Below are 17788 nucleotides of genomic sequence, written 5' to 3' on the forward strand. Positions count from 1 at the left end.
TTCGTTCTTGAATTACAAATCCAGCAGGGGAGAAGACTCTTAACTTACTGTGCTCGATCCCGGGATGGTGAAAACATTCAATCACTGCCAGGTTAGGACATTTTAGCATGCTCCTTCCACCACCATTAAACCTCGAAGGCTCCTCCTTATGTGACTTGAACTCGATGTAGGTCTATTTTGATGCTCTCTAAAAATGCACTTTGGCACCCTTTTTTACATCAAAGTACAAGTATTAATCATTGAAAAATTTAAATTTGTACCTCAAAAACTGTTCTTTACTTTCCAGATTAATTGTGAATTGTGATGTAAAATATACAAATATTAGTATTTGCTAGAATTTCATATTAGTGTTGAATAGAAACAGACTACACCACAACTAGACCTACTATTATTTAAAATGCATTTACTAACGGATTCACCATGGACAGAGATGCACTTGCTTGCTGTTAGGACACAGTTTTAGGCCTACACATTTGCAGAGAGAAATATTTCTACTAGGCATTATGACCAAAGAGATTTAAATATGTCCGACCTCAACAGATTTTCCTGGTCAAAACTAAATACATTTTTGAGGTACTTCTACTCCCATTTTGTATCACTTGTACTGTACTTACATTTACATTGTACATTTCAGAGGCATATAGCCTTTTACTTCACTACATTGATTTACAGCTTTAATTAGCCTACCTTAAAGATTCAGATTATTTATGCAAAACATAATCAACTTCTGTAAAAAATCATGATGTGTCATAGAATAAACTACCCAGTGGAACACTGTAAAAAAAAAAAAAAAGTAATTTTACAGGAAATGTTCTGTAATTTTTTACAGATTTTCCTGTTTTCCAATAAAACAATGAAATGCTAGCAGATTTACAGATATTTTCAGTAATTTTAGATTTTATGTTTAAAATTATAGTTAATTAACCATAATTTAAGATTACATTAATATTATGTTTTTTAATGACAATTTGTTGTATTTGTACATATTTAACTGTAATTTTACATACAATTTTCTGTATGTTTTTACAGGTCTAAGACAATGTAGAAACTGTAAATTAACAGATACTAGCAGTAATTTATATATTTACCCTTAGAATTACATGTAATTACTAATAATGTAATATTATATTATTACTATGTTTTTTAAAGGTAATTTAACATATTTCTTTCATATTCAAATGTAATTTTACATAAAATGGGATGCAGTTTTACAGATTTTTCTTGATAATGACAATGAAGAAATGTATGTAAAATTACAGAAATCTGTAGTGTTTTCCATAAAATTGCAGGTCATTAAGCATGTGTGGTTAAGGTGATTTTATGTTTTTTTTAGAGGTAATGAGTAGTATTTGTACAAACACAAAAGTAATTTACTGTACTGTAAATTACTGTATAAAGACAACTTAAGGTATATTATTTTACAAAAAGTGCACTTTAAATAATGTAATTTTACAGAAAGCATTCTGATTTTTGCTTTTTTTAAACAATAAAATGCCTGTATATTTACAGATATTGGGAGTAATTTAAATTTTTACCATTTATATGGTATACATTCCACTGTAATTTTGTATAAAATGTTTTTTTTGTTTGTTTTTTTACAGGTTTATCACCATTTTCAATAAGACAATAACTGTAGATTAACATATATTAGCAGTAATTTAAACATTTACCCTTAAAATTACAAAATATTAACCATAATAAAATTACATTATTATGTTTTTAAAGGCAACTTAACATGTCTTTTTCATATTCAAATGTAATTTTACATATGTGATGTCATTTTACAGATCTTTCCTGTATGAGACAGCCACAAAGGACATGTCAACCAAACGCTGTTTGAGGTAAGCGTCCCAGATAACGCATGTGAACGATATTTTAATTCATTTTCATACCTCGAGAGTACAGCCCTGAAGCTAATGTTTGCATCCCTCTGATAAATTGCTACCATCACATAAGCTATTGTTAGCAGATAGCAATCGTTTTGTATGTTATGGTTTTGTGACTAAGTGACTGATGGCAGCCGGGTCATTTTATTTTACAGCTAAAGTATTAATAAGTACGCTTTCGGTCAAAGCCTTTTCTAACATGGCCAGAGGTTAGTCGTAATTGTGTTGCTCTCTGTGAGACGGGTATGGCTGCAGCACTGGGGCCTCTCGTCTCATGACCTCTCGTGTCATGACATGGACGTGTACAACAGCAAGTCTACAGGGTCAAAAATGCAAATTCGCGATTTCTTGCCACTCTTGCCACCAATAAATCAAACCGAGAGGAGAAGAAGAAGAAGAAGAAGAAGAAGAAGAAGATGGCAGCGGCGTTACAGGTAAATTCCCAAAGAGGCCAGTTTTTTTTTACAAAAATAAAACGGTTAACTCTTAACTTGACAATTTTAACCATCTGGATAGTTTGTAACTTTGCATTTGAAACGTAAGATGATACTACGTGTCCCTTGGGTTAACACATATGTAATGGTTATAAAAGTAAAAGTTGAGTTAAAATGCTGTTAAAACACTAAAAAATACTTATGTGAACATGCTATCAATCAATCAATCAATCAATCAATTTTATTTATAAAGCCCAATATCACAAATCACAATTTGCTTCACAGGGCTTTACAGCATACGACATCCCTCTGTCCTTATGACCCTCGCAGCGGACAAGGAAAAACTCCCCAAAAAAACCCCTTTAATGGGGAAAAAAACCTCAGGAAGAGCAACTGAGGAGGGATCCTTCTTCCAGGACGGACAGACATGCAATAGATGTCGTACAGAACAGATCAGCATAATAAATTAACAGTAATCCGCATGACACAATGAGACAGAGAGAGAGACAGAGAGAGAGATGTAGGTAATGACAGTAGGTTACAACAACATTATTGAAAGTAATAATATTATAGTTATAGTTCTGGCTACTGTGGTACAATATGTTGAAAGTATGTATTAATATCTGGCAGTATACATGTGTGACAATAGTCATGTGTGTATAATAACAGTAGAAGTATGACTAATGACTAATGATGGCAGCAGCAGCAGGAGGCATCTGGCAGGACCACGGCAGCAGCACAACCACACACGTTACGCTGTCCAGGCACCGCTGCGATATGAGTTAATCTGAGAGACAGTGGAGCACAAAGGCTCCGGAGAAGAAGCCGAGTTAGTGACATCCAGAATGGCCGAGTTAGCAAGATGCAGTAATAGAATACGAGAGAGAGAGAGAGAGAAGGAGAGAAGGTGCCCGGTGTATTATAGGGGGGTCCTCCGGCAGACTAGGCCTAAGTCAGCCTAACTAGGGGCTGGTACAGGGCAAGCCTGAGCCAGCCCTAACTATAAGCTTTATCAAAGAGGAAAGTCTTAAGTCTAGTCTTAAATGTGGAGACGGTGTCTGCCTCCCGGACCGTAACAGGAAGATGATTCCACAGGAGAGGAGCCTGATAGCTGAAGGCTCTAGCTCCTGATCTACTTTTGGAGACTTTAGGGACCACGAGTAACCCTGCGTTCTCAGAGCGCAGTGTTCTGGTGGGATAATATGGAACTATGAGCTCACTAAGATATGATGGAGCTTGACCATTTAGAGCTTTATAAGTTAACAGTAGGATTTTAAATTCAATTCTGGATTTTACAGGGAGCCAGTGCAGAGAAGCTAAAACAGGAGAAATATGATCTCGTTTCTTAGTTCCTGTTAGTATACGTGCTGCTGCATTCTGAATTAGCTGGAGAGTTTTTAAGGACTTACTAGAGCTACCTGATAATAGAGAGTTACAGTAATCCAGCCTAGAGGTAACAAAAGCGTGGACCAATTTTTCTGCATCTTTTCGGGTCAGGATAGGCCTAATTTTCGCAATATTACACAGATGAAAAAATGCAGTCCGTGAGGTTTGTTTTAAATGAGAATTAAAAGACAAATCTTGATCAAATATTACTCCGAGGTTTCTTACGGTAGTGCTAGAGGCCAGAGCAATGCCATCTAGAGAAACTATGTCATCAGATAAAGAGTCTCTGAGTTGTTTGGGGCCAAGAACAATAACTTCAGTTTTGTCTGAATTTAACATCAGGAAATTGCTAAATGCTAAAGACAGTAAGCAAAAGAATGCTTTAATTCATGAGAGTACATGGTTAAAAACAAAACATTATTCATCAAAGGTAAAAACTGATAAAGGTGAAATTCATAGTGATCTGCTTATTAAGTGATCTGTTATCTACTACTCTAGTCTCCCAGACAAGTAATTTCTGATGCTATTTTGGTTACTATTGCTATTCAGATTACTATTTTATATTGTTTGCTACAGTGATTCTTTTTCTTCAAGCTTATTCTTGTGAAAGTTGTTACTCTAATCATTGATCGGGTTTTGATTGCTTGTGTCTGAGCTAAATTGTAGAGGGGAAGACGTTGCTTTCGTTCGTCCATTACAACACTTGGACGTGACAGAAGTAACATCGTGTCTGTGTTTTTCCTTGTATTATCCCCCTTTACAGGTAAGAAAAGTGATTGTAATACAGTTTGTGATGCATTTATGTTTGCTGTGTGTTAGAAGATAAGTAGGAAGTAAAACACTGGTCTCTACAGTAACTTTGAGAGCTAATAATAAATTCAGTACACGTGAATGTTACACTCACCGTAGTTTTCTTGCTAGCTGCACGGTGGCGCGAGCAGCGTTGTTTAGTTTTCTTGCTAGCTGCATGGTGGCGTGAGCAGCGTTGTTTCAGAAGTGCATTTATGATGTTTCTGTGCAGTGTTGGACATTTAATGAGGATATATTTGATAAGAAAATGTATTTCCATGCTGTCATATGTGTGTTTATGGATAAAATAGTGACATTAATAGCTTTCATTTGACAAGATATTAGTTCGGTTATGACATGACTGATGGGAAGTTATTTTCATTTATATTTGAATTGAAGCAGATGTAAAAAGTCAGTTCATATTCAATACGGAGACTATAGTTTGTCCATTTAAAGGTAGTTTGTCAATTTTGACTCAAGCCATTGTGAAGATATGTTGTGCTACAATGCTTTATATTTCTAACACTGTCAACTGTGTTGTTTTGATATGACAGTTGCTGTAACAAAAATGGTGCTTTATTTTGGAAAATCCATTACAACACTGGACGTGACTGAAGTAACATCGTGTCTGTGTTTTTCCTTGTATTATCCCCCTTTACAGGGGTGTAACACATACATCTTTATTTGAAGGGTTTTTTTTAGCTAATACCTAACGTTATGTAGGCTACTCTGTACAAAACTGCGCTCAGTGCAATTGTACATTTAAGAGCTGCATGCCAGGTATTCACACTGTGCTTTTAACAGAATTCAAATGTTCAAATGTTACTAAGTAAAATGACTTTGTGTCTGCAACAAAAAAAGAAATCTTAACACCATGCACATGAATATGCTTTTGTTTTGTTATTGCTATACCCACAGGTTATGTTGGATGTGGGAAGTTGGGAGAGCTCCGGGGGATTTATTCTGAGGATCCCCACCCTGGATTTTGCAGCCAGTTCTACCAGCTGCAGTCTGGATGTTTTGACTAAAGAAATAAAAAAAGCTGCATTCTTTAAAAGACTTGTTTTATTTATATATTTTATATATGTATTATATATTCCTTTCACACATCACAGGGAAATTGTTACAAGTCCTTATCCTGTAGTGTGAATGTGCGTGCATATGTGTGTGTCATCTAACACATAAACAGGACAAGCAGCAGTGCCAGGCAGATATCTACAGAGCCTGCAAGCTGAGACACACAATAACACTGAGACAAGGCGAGGCAAGTTTATTTGTATAGCACATTTCAAACAAAATGCAACTCAAAGTGCTTTGCATAAAAAATAAAATGATTTTAAGAAAGGACAACATGTAAAAGCAACACAAAGCAACAGTACATCGAAGAGGATTCAATACTATGTATAAAACAACTTTTCAACCAGGATTCCTAAAATACAATAGGAGAAGTCATGAGACCAGGCTACAGTCATATGCTTAACACAGGAGAAGTCATGAGGCGAGAGGCTCCAGGCTGCAGTCATGTTTAACACAGGAAAGGTCATGAGACGAGAGGCTTCAGGCTGCAGTCATATGTTTAACACAGGAGAGGTCATGAGACGAGAGGCTCCAGGCAAAATACAGTCATGTTTAACACAGGAGAGGTCATGAGACAAGAGACTCCAGGCTGCAGTCATATGTTTAACACAGGAGAGGTCATGAGACGAGAGGCTCCAGGCTGCAGTCATATGTTTAACACAGGAGAGGTCATGAGACGAGAGGTTCCAGGCTGCAGTCATGTTTAACACAGGAGAGGTCATGAGACGAGAGGCTCCAGGCTGCAGTCATATGTTTAAAACAACTTTTCTACCAGGAAACTCTACCAGAAATACATTACAAAATACAATATTATGTTTAAAACAACTATAGTGTCAGGCGCGAGCTTTTATTCTGAAATTTAGAAGCAGGAAAATGTACCAGGATTCCTAAAATACATTACAAAATACAATATTATGTTTAAAACAACTATAGTGTCAGGCACGAGCTTTACAAAAAACAATATTATGTTTAAAACAACTATAGTGTCAGACGCGAGCTTTACAAAATACATTATTATGTTTACAACAACTATAGAGTCAGGCGCAAGCTTTTATTCTGAAATTTTGAAGCTCGGGGGGCGTGGCTTCTTTATCACCAGAGGAGAGGTCATGATACCAGAGCCATGAGACGGGAGGCTCCAGGCTGCAGCTATACAGTCTTACTCTCTGCTGGTGTAACGTTATGTTCTTAAAAGTTGTTATTCGTGATTTGAATGCGGTCAAACTGCTGTATGCTGCTCTGTGTAATGTCCCACTTGTCCTGCATGAGTCCCGCAGAGACTTGAGACTGTTAATTTAAGTTTTTAAATTAGTTTTGTTAAAGCATTAGCATGCTAAGTTAGCCTGCTCACTGCTGTCTTCCCTCGCTAGAGTCTGCTCTTTTTTTCAACAGGAGAGTTTATTTCTGTCTGTCGCCACAGGTGTGGGGATGTTTGTTCGTTTGTGTTTAAATAATGTGTTGAGTGTTAATCTCTGGGTCTGTTTGCTCTGTACAACTTGTTGCTGCTCAATGATATGCCTACAGATGCCTGCTGAATGTGATATTAGTCCATTTGGATTTAAATGTTAAAGGACAACTTCGGTATTTTTCAACCTGGGCTCTATTTCCCCATGTGTATGTGTGCGTATGATTCATGGGTACCACTCATTATAAAATTGGTTCAGTATTAAGCCGCGAAAAGAGCTAAAACGGTAATGGGGGCAAATGCGTCCCGTATAAAAGTGCTTTTTTTCGCCACTGACCGGTTCAGATCGCCAGTGCTATCTCTGTAGATAGCATATTGTAGCGGGCAGTGGTGAGTGTGAATGAGTGGAGTCAGCTGTCAGACAGTGTTGGAGCAGAGAGGCGGAGGGCGGCCCCGCTTGGTACTGTAAATGAGTATGTGTGTGTGAAGACAGTGAAAGCGTGCCTTCAGGAGGCCAAAGTTCATTTCAATCCTGGCCCTTGTCCTGGCATGGGCATGATTATAGGCCTGCTGTGCTTCCTGAGGGTCTGTGTATGGTGTGAGGAGAAAAGGCTGGCAGGCATACCCCCTGTCCCCCAGCAACACACCAGAGAATTCACCTGTCAATACAAAATCTCATCATCACAACCTCATAAATAGAGTGACATTCTTGACACAGCCATGATGTAAAAAGTGGTTATTAATAGAGGTTGTGTGGCTCACCTTGTGATAGGCGCTGATTCCAGAGGTCTGAAAGACTTGGGAGTCATGGACCGAGCCGGGCCACTTTGCCACAACATTGCTGATCAGATAGTCAGCAGTCATGGAGCATGAGGAGCAAACATAAGATAAGAGGAACTTTATTTATCCCAAAGGGAAATTCAATTATGTCAGTGAGCTCATCTATTTATCAAAGAGTTACACAGTCTGATGGAGTTACATTTACACAATTTCACTCACATCTGCAGTCAATTTCAGTTAAAATTTCAACTGATTCATAATCAGAGTACAACTATGTTTTCGGAGATGTTAATTAACTATTGGATTGTAATTGTGATGGTTACAGCGGAGCGGTGAGTGTGTATTTGTGCACTACTTACGCATTCAGGCGGTCTGCAACTTTGCCACGCTTTCTCTAGTTGTTTTATTACTGTGGCGGTGTTGTCTTTCTTTATGATTTGATCCTTTACCTCTTCGTAAGCCTCCATGAGGTTTTCTGCCTCTGACGGGGAAAAGTACGCCGCTCTTGTTGCCATGGTGAATCGGTGAATCTGTGATCGATGGCGGGGTCTGTTTGAGGAAGCCGCGTGTGCGCACTGATCGAGGGCTGCATCCCAAGTCTCTTAAAATTACTGCTAACCACCTTATCTAGCCACCTTATCTAACTGTTTAGTCCCTCCCACTTAGGAAAACATGCAAGGAGTCAGGAGTTAGGAGTGAGGAGCAAGGATTGCTGATTAAGAGACATGAGACGGCCTTACTCTGAAGCGTCACGTAAAGCGACGTCCTATTCTGGTGACAGTGCGACAGCTGGATCTGCTGCGTAATGGAGCCAGCGTTTGGCGTACATTCCAAGTACCATTATATTCGCTGATCAACGGTTCAACGGTGATCAACGATTAACGGGGAAAGAACGGTAGAAACCTCAGGAAGAGCAATTGAGGAGGGATCCCTCTTCCAGGACAGACAGACGTGCAATAGATGTCGTACAGAACAGATTAACATGATAAATTAACAGTAATCCGTATGACACAATGAGACAGAGAGACAGAGAGAAACAGAGCGAGAGAGAGAGAGATGCAGGACAGACAGTAGCTTACAACAACATTAATGAAAGTAATAATATTAATTAATATTAATATTAATACTTAATATTACCTACAGGCTATTAAACATTATTCCACTCACATGACATGCAGGACAATTAATGATGGGCAAATGTGTTTGTGTGTTTGTGTGTGTGTGTGTGTGTGTGTGTGTGCGTGCGTGTGTGCGTGCATGCATGCGTGCATGTGTGGTGTTATACAACACTTGTGGTTCTGGACATGAGCAGCTGCACATTTAACAGACAGGGGCAGACTGGCCATCTGGAGGTTCTGGAGAATCACAGAATGGCCGGTACTCCAGGATGGCTGGCGGCTGCCACGCAGTCATCACCGTTTTTTTTAAATGTTTTTTTTTTTTTATCTTTTTCTCCCTGATAATCTACTGTTCCACGTCCAGTCTGCTAGGTGGCAGCCTTTAAATTGGATGCCAGCCTGCCCATAGATATCTATGAGCCGGCCGGCCGCCAATCAAATTAAAGAAAAAGGAAGCACATACCATATGCGCACTGGTTGTTGTGGGCTGGGCCGAGTCAAAGTCCAGGGCTGTTTTTTAGTCCCAGTCCGCCCCTGTTAACAGCCACATATCACCGACAGTCTGCTGAACAACGCAACGGGTTGTGAATGAAATAAACTTAATTACAACATGACAGTCTTGCAGGAAATATCATTAACGTTACTCTTTGTAGTCACGTAGGCATGTGAATGACAGTGTTTCATTGCAAAGAATGCATGTAATGGGTAAACTTGCGCTGTTTCTCCGCCATCTCGTTCAAATGAGACAGACGTAGGGGGCGGGTATTTATACGTCATGGCCTCAAGCTGAAAAAGACTTCCTGTTAGGAACCTCTCGTGTTACCTTACTCATCGCACCTAACAGATCCCTCCTAACTCCTAACGCTAACTCCTTACTGGCAGGAATAAGAGACATGAGACAGCCTTAAAGATGGCGGACCTCGAACGACTTCCGGTGCAAGTCAGGAGTTAGGAGTTAGCAGTATGAAATAAGAGACTTAGGATGCAGCCCAGGATTGGTTTCACCTGGCTTGATGAATCCGTGTCTGCTCATCCTGGCTTGGTCTTTGTGCAACCAATTAAACCTGGACGTTCTTGTTTTGGATTCGTTGAACCCAGCTCAGTCATTTATCCTGAATGTCTGAATCCTACTTTTGTGCAACGGGTCCGAAATCCAGTCAGGCAGGACAGTATGGGAGAAAGGTTGATAAACCTTGTTTCACAGCACCCTGTCCTTTTTGATAAAAGATGGGATGATTTTATGAACAATGAATTAAAGGACAACGTCTGGCAGTCCATTGTCCAGTTTGGTGGCTGCGGTGAGAGTGGTAAGTGCTAAAGAAAGTTGATGTTGACGCCTGTTAAACATTAGCTTGCTAGCTCGCTGCTGCTGCTGCTCCTACTACTACTGCCTACTACTACTACTACTCTCGTCCATGTTCACCCACACCCGTTCATACTGCACGGAATTGGAACACAACAACGCAAAATTCCACACCACGTCCGGTACGCGTGTGTATGGTTTGAACGCGGAAAAGCAAATCCGTCCCGCAGTGAGAATGAACCGTTTGGTTGCCTAATTGTTTGATCTATTTTTTAAAAAAGTAGAATTACAGATGTCATTTATTTTTGTGTTTCCTGATTAACTTTAAATACTGAAGCACTGAAAGCAGAAACTAACATGTCTAAAGGACCAATTTGTGTTATTTTTTGTAATTTAATTTTACTGTGCAGAACTGATTATTTTATTGTAACATTTCATCAAATGTTAAAAAGCCTTTTCTAGCTCACACACAGCTCACGATTTCTGTGTGTTTCTGTTTGTTGCCACAGTTGCCAAGTAAAGATTTAGAGATCCAGTCCTGACTCCTGTGTCTCCTTTCCAACTCGGGACACAACAGAGACAAAATGGAGATGGGTTACATATATTTAATATATGTGAGAGGATGACTCCCAGTGAGAATGGCTACTCAACCCAGTGAGACACAGCAAAGACTGTGGTTCACTAGATTGGAATTACTGTCCTATTTCCATGGAGATGGTAAGGACAAATAACATTTTTCCAATCTATAAAACTAGATTTGAGCTTGCAATTAAAGCCTGTGCAGATGGACATACTTCCTACCTGTCTCAGCAGAGATGCACTGGCTGTCATTACCACCAGAGGAGCAGCAAGACTGTGGTGACTGTACAGATAAATGACATTTTGGGAGTAAAGAATTTTTGGTATATTAATTTGTGAGCTTTTATTAGCTTTGGACAGAGCAAGGCTGACTTTTTTTCTCCTGTTTCCCCATATGTGTGTGCGAGCTGCTTGTATTGATGTCATGCCTGTAAAAAAGGAGACTTTGACTTGGAGAAGGTAAGACCATATTTGTGTCTCTGTAAAACTCAGTATATAACTGCATGAATCTATTTTGGAAAGAGAAGCGTTATCAGAATCTGTGATTGACATGTTTAATGTTTTCTCTTGAGCAAATCTTACTATTAAGAATATAATGTTGATAGGAGTAGAGTGATGTGCTGAGTGTAATCTCTAAAGAGAATATTTATCACTCTTTATTTCTGCTCTTATGTGTCTCTCTTAGTTTGGAAGTAAAGTGGCATATTGTTGGCTTTGCTAGAAATGCTCAGTGGCTTGTGGATCACAAGGCAGACATGTACTGCCGTAACTGTATCAACCTGAAGTGAGTGATGATTAATGTCAAATATATTTTCAAATAAAAAAAACCCTGATGAATCCTCCAGTGGAAATAATGACCTGGTTCTCTCTTCATTAGCACTGATGGTACCTGCCGTAGAATGATCTGGCCAAGAAAAAAGACACACCTCGATGCTTCACCTTACGCAGCCAAAGTGAATGTACACGCACACACACACACACACACACAAAATAGAAAACGAATCATAGTCCCTCTCCAGTTACATCAGGTAGGGGGCAATGATATACTATGATACGGTTTGTTGTAGGGCTGGGCAATTATGGCAAAAGTCATTATTATCTCCACCCTTGATGAACAATTATGTATTTTCACAGTTTCTTTTGTTTTGTATTTTACACTGCCCTCACACCTGGATATTTTGTGATATTTTCACATGTGTATCTTTAGGGAGTGAAAATTATAAGGTGTTTTAAGGTGTAACGCTGTGGTTAATGTCTAGTTAGGTTTAGGCACAAACCCACTTGATTAGAACTATGAAAAGATCATAGTTTGGGTTAAAATGATCACTGGAGTTGCCACGCACCAAATTATGTTGGTGTGTGGTATTGGTGTAATATTCCTCCATGTGCCCCTCTTTAACACATTCCCTTGAGGTGTCTGCACAGCCCTGCTTAGCTTGTAAAATAGATACAATGGGTTCAGAAAATTTTCAGACCCCTTCATTATTTTCACATTATGTTGCAGCCTTTTGCTAAAATCATTTAAATTCATTTTTAATCTCATCAATCTACACTCCATATCCCATAATGACAAAGTGAAAACAGAATTTTAGAAATTTTTGCAGTAAGTAAAGTATAGTAAAATATCACCTTGTACTAAGTTTTCAGATCCTTTACTATGACACTTGAAATGTAGCTCAGGTTGCTTCCATTTATCTTGGTCATCTTTGAGATGTTTCTACACCTCGATTGGAGTCCAGCTGTGGTAAATTCAATTGATTGGACATGATTTGGAAAGGCACACACCTGTATATATAAGATCTCACAGCTGACAATGCATATCAGAGGAAAAACCAAGCCATGAGGTGGAAGGAACTGCCTGCAGAGCTCAGAGACAGGATTATGTCGAGGCATAGATCTGGGGAAGGCTACAAACAAAATCTGCTGCATTGAAGGTTCCCAAGAGCACAGTGGTCCCATAATTCTTAAATGGAAGAAGTTTGGAACAACCAGGACTCCTCCTGGAGCTGGTCATCCAGCACAGCTGAGCAATCGGGGTAGAAGGGCCTTGGTAAGAGAGGTGACCAAGAACCTGATGGTCACTCTGGCTGAGCTCCAGAGATCCTAAATGGGAGAAACTTCCAGAAGGTCAACCACTGTAACATTCCACCGATATGGGCTTTATGGCAGAGTGGCCAGATGGAAGCCTCTCCTCAGTGAAAGACACAGGAAAGCTGGCTTGGAGTTTTTCTCACAGTCAGAGTCCTTTAGGTGCTTTTTGCAAACTCCAAGCAGGCCACCCCCTCCCCATGACTATTAAAAACAATGATGTGCAGGCGTGCTCGGCCTGCCAGATCAGCTTGTTATGCATTATCTTGCAACAGCGAACTTTTGCAATCTGTTTCCTACACCAGAAACATTAACATTAAATGTCCTTTTTATTCTCAGTGACAGTTCCATTAATATTTAACTGTAGTATAGAGTTGTATTTGGCTTGTGATTTTTCTAAATTAAAGACGCAGGCAGACAATTGCTCACCATGCTCTTGCCATTTCTGCCTAGACCTAACGAAAGCCCTCTCTGCTTTCAGTTTATATATGTCATCTAATTTGCTTTGCGGCTCACTTAATTTTAATTTCTCCACATCATTTAAAGGGATAGTTCACCCAAAATCAAAATTCTGTTATCACCCACAATTGTGATTTAAGAGGGAGCTGTTCATTTTCCAATAAGATACTTTTTAAAATCCAGATTTATCAAGAAAAAGACAAACATTAATTGTTATTGCCTTGTGATTTGTTAAGGGTGTAGATAAAACCATCATAACCGTGATACTGCCCTTATCAAATGTTTTGGATACAAGCCAAAAGTCTATACGAGAACGTCTGGAACAATCCTTATTACTCCACGTGTAAATTTGACTCTTTGGAAATTTCTCTCTCCATATATCAGTTCTTCCTCAGTTCAGTCCTTGCCTCTGGTTTGATTTATTCTTTTGAGCTTTGTTCCTTCCCATCTTATCTGAGTTCTGTTGTATGGTTGTGCTCTATAGATTTAATTGCAAACTACAACTGTTTAGTAAGTTAAAGATGTGTTGCTGATTACAGCTTGAAGTGGCGATGAGGTCTTAAAATATTTTGAGAAGGTCTTTTAAAAAGGTATCAGGGTTCCTACGCAAGTATGGAAAGTATGGAAAAGTGTGGAAATAAATGTGATCAATTTCCAGGTATTAAAAAGTATGGAAAATGAAAAATAAAGTATGGAAAAATATTTATGTTTCCAGACTATTACCACTGTTTTAAAATACTGTTTTCTAAAATAGAAAATTAGGTATTTCCAAAAATAATTTAATCAATCCGGATCGTGTTTTATGCCGGGCCAAGCACAGTTTGTGTGAGAGCAAACGTCTCAGAAAACATACCACCCCTTTTACCTGATTGACAAGTGGTATGTCCAGTCTGCTGCCCCATGACCCTCCTCCAGTCCCCAGGTATCAAGTTTCACTCCAACACTGCACCTTAGACAAGAAGACGAGTTTCACATGGTTCACAATGGGTAGATGCAAGTTTTTGGATGGATGGCTTGACAATACCGTATATAAATACTGGTTGGCCAAGGATTCCCAATTCACACACAGAGCTAGATGCAAGCTTTGTGTGAAATCGTTTGACATCGCCAACATGGGGGAGAAGGCGATTCAGAGCCACATGAAAGGAAAAAACGCTGACGTCTCGTTACTGCATTGCTTGCACCCAGAGTCCCAACCTTTTTGCCTCAGCCCAGACATTGAACTTACCTGAGTTTTTATTTGCATGCCATTATGGTACTTGGCCACAATCGCCTATTAAGAATAATTAAATATGATGTGAAATACGATACACTGATATATTTATTCAGATGTCGCATATTCTCTGAAAAAAACAAAACAAAACCAGAGAAGTTTGGAAATTAGGGTATGGAAAAGTATGGAATTTTGAAATTCCAAATGTGTAGGAACCCTGAGGTATTGAAATTAACTTCAGGATTCCTGCATATATTCGGGTAATCTATGATAATAAAAAAGCAACTCAAATTAGAAATGATAATTTCAGTTCTCATGAATGTTTGCCTGTAAAACGCCAAAAGGTTTACATGGATTGTCTAAACAAATGCCTGTTTTCTCTCTAGATGGACAATCGGAGGTATTTAAGGAGGCCCCAGCAGTCAAGCAAGTGAAGAGACAGTTTGAAATGATCTGACAACAGTTTCTCACGCACAGTATGTACTGCCCAAATTTAATGTATCCTAAAATGATTTTTACATTTGTTTCATTTGCAAGAAATTGTTGCAAAGTTTAATGGCTTTGACCTAAGTCCAAATATTGTTGATCATCTTCATAAGCTGCTCCTGTGCTTCACAATTGTGGAACAGAGTCCAGCTCCCAATACACATTCATTGCATTGAGAAAAAGGCCTCAGAATTACTCTAATTGCACATAACAGGCAATAAGTAGATTCTGCTAGTATATGTTAGAAAAACCTATGTAATTATGTCAAATTTTAACCGCCGTCCCACGGGGATATGTTGCTTTTTCACTGCGGTGAAAAAGAATCCATACCATACATCCACAATGTTGACTTGCCTTATAACAAATGTAGACAACCTCATATCAGAGTTGTATTACCCCTGCACATTTTGACGGCTTCTGGACGAAACCAGGTCCATCTCTCTCCAAAAGTTGTGTATAGCACCTTGTATCTTGAGAAACTGCTTTGACACTTAGCTGCTATGCTAACGGCTACTATGAGAGCACAGTCAGACTGAATAATGCAGTGAAACGAAATGGCAATTCTGAGTATCAGGCTAGCAATGCATTGAGTTAAGTATGTGCAGTCAGCTCTCACTGCATACTCAAAAATTCTTGATAATTTAGTATACATGCGGGCGTTTCTTGCACACATAATCCACATACTATGCAGCTGAAACACTACATACTCAATCTGACATACTTAGCATGAATAGTACATTAGTAATACAGTATGATGGACAGCATGACAGCTCCTCAAGTAAAGCCAAAACATCTCAATTGCCCCCTGGCTGTAGTATAGGACATAAAGTCCACCCTCTCCATAATGACAAGTGGAACATGGGCCAAACTCAAAAAAACTCCAAGTACACATAATTTATTTATTTTTTTGTAGATAGGTAGTTCTTATGCTGATGTTACTTACAGATGAAAGATGTTTCTATTTCCAGTTTTGCCTTGCAATTAATGCATATAGAGGTCTAGTCAAAGTAACTTACTTGTAGAGCACAGGAGCAGCTGCTGAAGAAGCTGCTCAATATTTTGGACTTGCAGTATGGACAGTACAACACAAAAGTTATGAATATCACTTTAAAGGAAAAAACTGGTGTGGTGTTTACTTGTTGTAAACATGGCCTGTGAAAACAGCAAAATCTGCAGTGCTTTTCTGTTAATAACTATGGTCCATCTATCCACTGCCAGAAATATATATTTCGTATCATGTAACTATTTGAACTCCATGGTATTCAAAAATAAAACAAGTCACAGATTTGCAATTTTTCTTTGGTCTGCACAGCTTTTTTTAAACAATATTTTTCAAGATAACATACTGATGATTACTGTATGATTATACTACGAGTGTCATGTTTTTGAAAAAGTTTATCATAGATTGTTGCTCATGCCCATGCAGTAGAATAGGAGGGGGCTTTCCAGTGTTACTGGATGGGCGGGGCAGGGAGCTATCCAGTTTCTGCTATTAGGGATTGTGACTGAAAACATGTCATTTGGGTCCAGGGTTTAAGATATTGAAATATTCCAACTTTTTCTTTTTTTTCATATAAAAACAATATTTTAGAAGTCAAACACTATATTGAACAATTATATAAAGTAACTGTTGAATACCTTACATTTACAGAGATTGCCTTAGCTGTTTGTGTAATGACTTACTATCCTTCTTTTTCTGTCAAATGAAAGTTTTGAACAATATTTGTTCAGATTACTAAAATGATTGTTTAATACCCTAAATTTACAGATATTATCTTTAAAAATACTTAACGTATTTTGATGTATAGTGTTTAATTTTCCATTGTCCAATTCTCTAAAATAACTAATACTGTAAATGTCCAGAAATTCCTATTTGATTAAAGGTACATATTTTGTTTATACATTGTATCATTGTTTTTTTTTACTTGGGGAAACCACAATTATGCAGCAAATCAGTGTAGATGGACAAGACGGTTTCATGAAATGACTACTAAATACCCTTAATTTACAGGGACTGGCCTTAAATGTAGCTATTTTTGATGTATTTGCAATGTATTTAGCTGGTTTTTCCACTGTCCAATGGTTGTTTTTTAATATACTAATTCTCTAAAATGACAGATTAATACTGTAAATTTGCAGGTATTTATCTTAAGTTTTATGAACCTACTTCATTTTTATACGTTATAACCTAAAATAGTATTTTAACATGAAATTACTGTAGATAGACTTGGCTGTTTCCTAAAATAAATAATGTACACCGTGAAATTACAGAGATTAATATGAAAGGTATCTGATTTTTAATGTTTTTTTGACATAATATCTATGTTATTTTACAGTATAATGGGCATTTATCAGCTATAATATACTGTATTTTAATTAATTTTGACTGTAAAAATCTACTCTGTATTTTTAGTTATTGTACGTAGTTCTGTGATAGTTATTTACTGTCATTTTACAGTATCAGTTTGGAAACTTTGCTGCCAGTGCTTTTACCGTTTTGTTTTTTTTTTTTTTTTTTTACAGTTTTTATAAAGTAATTTAAATGAGCTCCATTAAAAAAATAATCAGTTGTTTACCATTTATGTTTGTTATGAAGCCACACTGTAATTCTATGCAATGTGACCTCTGACAGAACATTGGGTCAATATTATAATATGTATATTTTAGTGTGTTTGCATTCATGCGTACTTTGACTGTTGAGCTGCAGCAAATCAAAACGTGTTTTTTTTCTTCTTAAATGTGTGCTAGGATAGCCACTGGGCTTTTGACATTACCATCAAACTGT

General features: G+C 38.1%; 2 long non-coding RNA genes across 4 annotated transcripts; one reads left to right on the forward strand and one right to left on the reverse strand.

Moving 5' to 3' along the window:
* Positions 1–5750: 5750 nt before the first annotated feature.
* Positions 5751–8409, reverse strand: LOC144463466 (uncharacterized). The gene is made up of 3 exons (XR_013491620.1): positions 8117–8409; positions 7740–7818; positions 5751–7636 (listed from the first exon to the last, which is right to left on the reverse strand). It is a non-coding gene; the product is annotated as an uncharacterized LOC144463466 (long non-coding RNA).
* A 601-nt stretch (positions 8410–9010) lies between these two features.
* LOC117260724 (uncharacterized) lies at positions 9011–17264 on the forward strand. Of its 3 annotated transcripts, none has more exons than XR_004501948.2 (6): positions 9011–10182; positions 10688–10895; positions 10989–11216; positions 11443–11541; positions 11635–11710; positions 14904–17264. It is a non-coding gene; the product is annotated as an uncharacterized LOC117260724 (long non-coding RNA). The 3 variants fall into 3 exon arrangements; XR_004501949.2 differs by having other exon boundaries at positions 10992–11216; XR_004501947.2 differs by having other exon boundaries at positions 10688–11216.
* Positions 17265–17788: the final 524 nt, after the last annotated feature.

This window comes from Epinephelus lanceolatus, chromosome 1 (genome assembly GCF_041903045.1).
Source record: "Epinephelus lanceolatus isolate andai-2023 chromosome 1, ASM4190304v1, whole genome shotgun sequence".
NCBI classification, from domain to species: domain Eukaryota; kingdom Metazoa; phylum Chordata; class Actinopteri; order Perciformes; family Serranidae; genus Epinephelus; species Epinephelus lanceolatus.